The sequence below is a fragment of the Bidens hawaiensis genome, unplaced genomic scaffold (assembly GCF_021521415.1).
Source record: "Bidens hawaiensis isolate Kalapana, Puna unplaced genomic scaffold, B.hawaiensis_p1.1 tig00026006_1, whole genome shotgun sequence".
In the NCBI taxonomy this organism is placed as follows: Eukaryota; Viridiplantae; Streptophyta; class Magnoliopsida; order Asterales; family Asteraceae; genus Bidens; species Bidens hawaiensis.
This window is the reverse complement of record NW_027494185.1, coordinates 222,309-230,861: the sequence shown is the minus strand read 5'-3', so window position 1 is coordinate 230,861 and position 8,553 is coordinate 222,309. Positions and strand designations below refer to the sequence as shown.

At 35.1% G+C, this 8,553-nt stretch overlaps 1 pseudogene across 1 annotated transcript; it reads left to right on the top strand.

The window, feature by feature from the left end:
- The first annotated feature begins 1,793 nt into the window (after window positions 1-1,793).
- On the top strand, window positions 1,794-6,553 carry LOC143572757 (UPF0481 protein At3g47200-like; annotated as a pseudogene). The gene is made up of 3 exons (XR_013142318.1): window positions 1,794-1,816; window positions 4,703-5,449; window positions 5,749-6,553. The product of XR_013142318.1 is annotated as a UPF0481 protein At3g47200-like (transcript).
- The last annotated feature ends 2,000 nt before the right edge of the window (window positions 6,554-8,553 follow it).

Here is an 8,553-nt window from a genome sequence, read left to right as displayed (position 1 = left end):
CCGGATATATCCGTTTTACTTTAAACGTGCATGAATTACTTATGACCCCCTGGATTGCTTCTTATTTACTGTCACTGGATTCCTCACCATCCTTAAAGCTCCAAATTAGTATTTTAAGATTCGAGCACATGTAAACATTAAACCACTCAAAGTACTCATGTTCGATAGATATAACAAATTAAAACACACAATATTAAACACTTAAAATACGATTTTTCACCCACACATCAATGTACAACCTTTTTTTTTCATTGAGCAAAAAGGCAGCAACTTAATAAACTGTCATCATTGATTTTTAAGAAATGATCGAACGAGATGGCAATAAAAGGGCAATGATGGCGAGAGTGGCAACAATAAAAGGAGAACAATGATATAATTGAAGGCGTAAATGTAAGGGGATGATAAATTTAATGTTATACTAGCTTTTATCTCCTGTATTACGGGGGTTATTTTTAAATTATTCGTTTCTAATATTTATATATTTTTTGGATTATATTTTTATTTATTGTAAATAATATACTTATGATTTGATGATGAAAGAGTTTCACAAATAAATGAGACGTTATAACTCGGTTTAAAAGCTATCTGGGTTTGATGAGACACATGACCCGCTTATTTTTTTTACTATAAAGTTGTTTCTTAACTATAAATAATATATTTTTTTTATTAAATTGGATATTATTTTTGAGCATATCCTTATTTTATAGGATTCTCATATCAAATATTTTGTTAGACTAATTTTTAATTTAATGAGATGTTATAGCCCATTTAAGAGCTATATGTGTTTGGTGAGACCCATACTCGTGACTTCAGGTCAAATACATAAGAAGACTCCATTTACAAATAAAACAATCTAGTAACTCTCTAAGGATGAGAAGTGACCAAAGCACGACACGTAGGATTTTAAAGGTTTCGTTTATATATATATATGTATATATATATATATGTATATATATATATATGTATATATATATGTGTATATATATATATATACATATATATATATAGATATATGTATTTCACATTCAATAAGCTAACAATGAAAACTAACAAAAGTTAGCCTAGAGAATGAAAAATAAAATAAAAACGATGAATAAAGTGAGTTTAAAATTTAAAACATACATGATGCAAACTGCAATTTTGTATGATCGTAAAGAATTATTATGTTATTTTGTCTTGAAATAATGATATATAAATCCGATTAAAATTGCTTTATTGAAGTACTCTTTAGTCTTTACGTATATCTATCAAATTTAAAAGTATTCATGTCTTTTAACTCCCATTATTCATGTCACTACTTATACTAATTTCTATAGTAATGTAAAAGTGCTCGCAAATTAAACATCCGTGTTGTTAGAAAAGATACGCAAGCCAACGGTCAAGGTGTGATGCATATAAGGGGGTTATTCCAGTTTTAACTCGTGTAATTCACGAATTTCTATCATAGTTCTTATATTAAAGTAAAATTGGTTGTAATGTTATAGGTGCACTTAATTTAATTTTGTTGTATAGTGTTATAGGTGTACTTAATTTTGTTTTATCAAAATATTATTTGATGTGTTTGATAATCGGCAATAAGCTTTACATTGCAACGTGTGAAACGCATGGTGTATTTTATGAAGAATAAGAATCATTTAAAGCAAAAGGATTAAGACTGGAGTGGTGTAGGTTAGCCAACGTTGCAAGCAAATTCTTATTCTCTGAACTAGAATATACACTTTTGACTGCTTTATATTCACCATCTTAGGCACTTCTCCATTTCAAGCAATCAATTCAAGTAACCAGTTTAAGCAATGTCTTCAATTGCACCACAAAGGTAACTCTCTCTCTCTTTCTTTATATTTTTTTTACACACACAATCACACTTATGTCTTCACTCGTTTAGTTGACAAGGTTCTAATCAAAGGTCATGTCATTCGGTTGTTTTCTCTCTAAGGTAACAGCGACTATGTTGTGGTATTAGACCATGAGTAGTCATAACTCTCCACCCCAAGGTATTATGCACCACGTGACGCCCAGTCAGAGTTATTGTTTTTTACAAATACAGGGTGTAGTCATAACTTTCCACCCCAGGCCTTATGTGCCACGTGGCGCCCAGTCACTTTTACACTTTTTGTTTTTTTTTTTTATAATTTTATTAAATTATTTCATTAAAATAAAAAAACTACTTGTCGTCGTTGTCGTCCTCGTCGTCTTCATCCTCGTCATCTTGAAGGCTGACCGTTGGTCCCTTTTGGTCACCTCGTGTGAATTGACCTCGCCATGCAGTTGGACAATTAGCCCATTCCCAGTGCATGCAATCTACACTCCCTATCATGCCGGAGAAACCATGCACCCTTGTATGTGCCTCGTAAAGACGTTGTAGATCGTTACAGTTGGGCCCTCTCAGATAATGTGGTCCATATAGTTTGAATATTCCTATATTTTACACAACTTTTATAAAATAAAGTAAACAAGTGATAAAAATATTTAAAAAAACAAAACAAAACGTACCGTAACAAAAATACTCCACGGTGTCCCGAGTTGTTTTATCGGCAATCTTTAAATACTCGTCGTTGATGTCGCCCGTGTTTCCGTATGCGAGCACGCGTACGGCTGACGTAACCTTCTGAATAGCCAGGAATCCTAGCGTCCCTCGACCGTCCGGCTTTTGCTTAAAGTAATCAAGCTCATGCTCCAAATCATTGGTGATGCGCATAAATAAAATTTTAGACATCCGAAAACGACGCCTAAAGGTCTTCGGGTTCTTGTATCTCGGCGAGTCGCAGAAGTAATCCGCCATCAACCGGTTGTTGGCTTCGGTACGATCTCGTTCGATATATGCTCTTTTTGAAACGGGGGTGGTGGAGAGCTAATCGCACTCGTAACGGAACTCATATAAGTTGTCGCGAGCATAATCGCACTCGTAACCGCCTGTTCCTCCGCTTCGTCGTCGGCTTGTTGGTCGGGCCCGAAAAACTTTTTATATATAGATGGAGGATCCATTTATATAGTGAATTTTGTGTGAGAAAATATAGAGTTGAAAGAGATTTTTAATAAGTTTGATGAGTTTTGATTGGGGATGGGAGGATTTAATATATAGGAAATAATAATAATTTTTTTATTCTCCAACGGTAACAACTAACAGCTATTTTTTGATATTTAAGCCAAAATCTCGCGTTATATATACAACGTTCAAAAAAAGGCCAAAACGCCAGGGGGTGTGCCCCCGACGTTATACTTCAAAACACGGGCCAAAACGCACGAGTACGGATGGTTCAATCATGAAATTCTTATGATTCCAAATGCCATGATGTGATATTAGTTTCCTAAGATAAGATTAGTTTAGCGGAACGTTCAATCATGGAACGTTCAATCATGGAATTCTTATGATTCCAAATGCCATGTAATAAGTCGCTTTAAGAGCATGTTTGGGATTTAGTTTGAAAAGTGCTTATGACTTTTAAAAAGCCATTTTGAAAAGTCAGGATTTGAGGCTTTTGGAAAACTGTTTTTTAACTCTTTTAAAAAGCTAAAATAAAAGGCTTTTTTGTGATTGACAAACACCATTTAACTTATTGTCTTTTTGAAAAAGCCAATAAGCCAATAAGGTATTTTCAAACTCAATCCCAAACATGCCCTAAGATGTAAATTATACGGCGTTAAATGGTCATGTTTACGTGTTGACAAACCGAAGCCCACACGACTCGAAACATGACAAGAACTCAACATCGTGTCACACATGAACCCGTAATACGAAATGACTTTTCACGCGTTGACATGAGCATGATCCTTTGTCTTATAACCCAAAGTTTTACTTTTGTTATTTTTTGCACGTTAATACTCTCAATTACAAGTTACGTGCCAATGCATATAAAAAAACTTAATGCTCAAATTTGTTTAATCTTTTAACTTTTCAGTTAAAAATTTAAAAATTAACGGATGAAAACATGAATCCGTTAAGTCTACTTGAAAATAACCTATTTAGCTAGGCACGTTCGACTCTACCCAAACCCAAACTAACAACGCATTTAACTAAACTCAAGAATACGAATTCCGTCGTACACTCATATTAGAAATTCATTTTACACATGCAAATGACTTATTTATATTGATGCAATCTTTGGAATCCGATGGAGCACTCCTCAGAGTTTGGATCCGATGAATTAACCTCTCGTGATTAATCAACTGTAACTATATGATCAATGTGTGCCTCAGTGGTCGGTTGCTTTCTATTTCAAACTTTATAACTTAGTGTGTTAATGTGTTATATTTTCTATATTTAACTATTAATGTGTGTATGCTAGAGGACTGCTTACTCAAATGAGCGATCATGTATATGTGTCCGCAGAAATATAAAATAGGAGTGAAATTTATGTTCCTTTTAAAACTCTTTTTTTCAATATTTACACTGGTGAGTCCATCATTCAAGTAATCAGTCACTTATCAATAACTTATAAATTTATGGACTATTTGGTAGTCTTTTAATGATTCCATCAAAAGACTACTTTTAAATTGGTAAGTATACTATGTTTGATTCGCTAAAAAATATTTTTGAGTGATTCATGAAACCTCTTAATAATTAGATTTTAAAGACATGTTGAACGATTAAGATGCTACCTCTTAGTCAGGTCTCTACATGATTTAGCACAAGATTTACCAAACATCACCATAATTATTTGATGCTAACTCTTTAATCTACCTTGTACCATTTGGGCAACAGAAACACGTACACAAACTCAACTTAGATGATGGAGATGTCCGAAAATGAGGACGTAATGATTGAAATCCGTGATAATAATCCGGCCAGCACCAACATCGGCTTAGTAAAGGAGTGGGAAGGCTTCATAAGAGGCAAAGAGGTCACCAACCGCGAACGACGCATCGAACGAGTGCCACCACTTCTCAAAAAAGGCGAAAAAGGTTGGAAAAACAAAGAGTACTATGACCCCGCAGTCGTTTCACTTGGCCCATACCACCATAACCAACCCTAGCTCGTCCAAGCCGAGAAGTACAAACTCATTACCCTAGAGGAATTTCGCATTGGCTGCGGGAAAACCATTGGTCACTTATATAACAAGGTGTTTGAAGTGGTTAAAGATGCCCGAAAATGTTATATTGATGGTTCTACGGATGGTTACAATGATGAGGAGTTTACTCGAATGATGTTACGCGATGCTTGCTTTGTTTTATTCTTCATAGATTGCATATCTCGTGTGAACATTAAGTTGTTGTTGAATAACGAGTATTTAGGCGCATTAGGGTTCGCAAACGTGGCTCGTGACATATTCTTGTTAGAGAACCAAATCCCGTTTGTTGTACTTGAAGTTCTACTGGATATAAGATTCAGTGACAAAGGTGAAGACGCTCTTAATCGGTTCTTTAACTACTTGAACTATGGTGAGGTGATGAACAGGAGCGAAAAGGTTCTTGAAGACAAGAAGCCACTTCATCTTCTTGAGCTTTACAGGTATTATAGACAATATATTATTTTGGGTTTATTGTATGTTGTGTTATTTTACATAATTAGAAAGATATTAGATGATTAGTAGTTCAAGCCTCAAACTAAAAATAAATGAAAATGTGATGATGATATAACAATGCCCTTGAATGATTTTAGTTTAAATGTGTTTTTGTTTTGTTTTTTTTTAACGTGGCAATTGTCTCATAATGAATACTACGGAACATAATCACGTACTATATATATTCTAATTGTTTTAATAATGTGACGATAGATACTAACTGATATATTGTCTCTAATAATTATAGGACTTATTTCATCTCACTGCCAGCTTCTCTTGGCCTCGGTTCCACCCAAAATTCTACCGGTTCGACCATGCGCCGAATATGGAATAAAGAGCCTAAACACTCAGACGACGATTACAATTATGTGAAACGAAATCCATCGTTTGCTTCGGTTATGGAACTCAAAGCTAAAGGGATATTCTTGAAACGGATCGACAACGAGTCTTCAAACGAAGACATTAAGTTTGTGTCACATTGTTGCTACGGTGAGCTTGAGCTTGTACGTAGAGCAGTGTCCGCAAATACCAAAGCCATTTACTTAAACATGATTGCGTACGAGATGTGCGCACATAACCCAAACGACTTCAGGATTTCGACTTACATTCGAGTAATGAAGTCGTTGGTTATTCAGCGCGATGATGTGAAGGAGTTGAGGAATAATAATATATTGCTTCATAGTCTAGGACGTGATGAAGAAGTGGTGAAGATGTACGATGAGATTGAAGCACCCGCGGTTAATCTTTACATGTTTAGCCATCTTCGAAGAGAGATCGAGAAGCACTGCAAGAGTAAGTATAAGACATGGGCGGCGGAGCTGATTAACGTGTACTTTAGTAGCACGTGGAAGACGATGGCTTTGTTGGTGGCTTCGGCTATTTTGTTCACTAGTTTTCTGCAGACTTACTTCACCATCAGGCCACTTCCGGATGTCTCAAATGCGGATACGATTAAGCTTCTTAAACAATGCATATATCACTTGAAGCCTCCCACAAAGCCTGCTTGATTTCAAGTACGATTTATGCACTTGCACTTATGCTAAATCTCTTTTATTGATCATCCCTAACGTAGATATTATAATAATAAATGCCTTCAACTTTTGTATTTGGTATGGATCCATTTTTGTATTATTAAAAGGTGAAAACTACCAAATTTGGTAGTGTTTGTATTATAGCGTGTAACAAATCTAGAATTTGTTTGTAATGTTTTAAGTAATTAATATTATTTTATTCTTTATGGGAAATTTTCAGTTTTTCTACCTATTTTTCTTCTGTCCTCTATGCCAAAGTTATGATTTTGTATGTAAATTGTATTTTAATAAATTGATTCGGTTCATTGCATGATAATGCATACGATGTTGGTAATACAAACTTAAATTTTTATTACTTTTGAGGTTCTATTAAAGAAGGATATCATTGATAGAGAATCAAACTTTATTAAATTGTTCGACTAGGAACTCGTTTATATCCATTTATTTTTTGAGAAAACAAACTCTTATTCATTTATTTATGTTCATGAACATGATTACTATTATTTATGGTTGTTCATTTAGATTCATTCTTTCATATATTCGTTTAAAAATTAGTAATTTAGTCACGTCATGTATGATGTATCAACTAATCTTCCTACTCAAATTTTGAAACCAAGACTTCGTAACTGACTAATGACTACAAACAAGAACACCTTCACTTTCCTTGTTTATATTCATTCACTAGGTTATTGACCCGTGTGTTACAGGGGTTGGATAAGTGTTTCGGTCAAAAATTAACAAAGTAACTTTTGATCAAATTAGTACGTGAGGTAGAGTACTTGATGGTAAAATGAGTGAACACAATGATTTGATTACGAGGGAAAAAGCGCTTGTTTGTGATAATCTCCGGCACAAAAACCCCCGGACGGTGAAAACTATCACCGTCAATATTATTAATAGTAAAAAGGTGATTACAAGTGGTGGAGCTGATAGAAAATCGAATGCTAAGTGTTACAGTGATTGCTAGAAGCTAAGTAGTGAGGTGTGTGTTCTAATCGTATCTACCAGCTTGTTTAAATAAGAAAAAGTTACAACAGAAATTCCGAATAATCCGGAAACCCTAGACTAATTCTTCCATTATCCGTTGCTTGCCCACGTTCGAGTTGACGAAGTTCAAATAATATCCGTTGCAATCCCACGTTCTTATAGTCACATTAATCACGTGGTCTTATCTGCAAAACAAACAAATAAAAATAATATAGAACAATTGAATTAGTCAAACATCATCCTCGGAATATTAGCGTCGGCAGTATAGCTTGGAATCCTTGAATCGTAGCCAATCCTGAGGATAAAAAATCGACACCCAACAATTGCCCCCAATTTTTATAGCAAGTGACAGCTGTAAAAATTTCAAATTTCAAAAACAATAATATCTCCTGCTGCTTGAAAGGACGTGCACGCGGATTGAGGAAAAAATATAACCGTCTTTGTGGCTTATAATTAACCGTTAATCAATTTTTTAATTCATATACTCTTTTCTTCGCTCTGTTATCCAGGTCAGTTTCTCTCTCTCTTGTCTTCTTAATTTTCTGAAACTTTTCTTCCAATTCGGACAATAATGAGGAAAAGAACCCCTCGAACGCCCAATCCTTACTCCTTCGTAACCTCGGAAGATTTCGTTGACCAGACTCACATCCCTGCTACTGACGAAGACCAGTGTCTTTTTAAAGATCTCGACATTAGGTTTCTGAATGATTCAGGTTTGTTACCCGCTGAGGCCATTATTAGACCATATGACCCTAAAGTCAAGGCTGACTTCTCTTCTAAAACCTGGGTTTGCTTTTTCCATTACCCCTTTTCGATCGGCCTTTCATATCCATTTTCTCCGCTTATCAAAGAGTTCTTTGATGTCACCGGGTTACTCCCAAGTCATGCCAATGGTGTGGAGAGTCTTGGCCACAGTAGATCGATTAAATAGAACCCACGAGCTGTCCATAGGTGTGCCTGAGATAGCAGCAACCTATAACCTCCGTACACACGGATCTTACCGCTATTGCCTTCAATCCAAATCTAGCCACCTA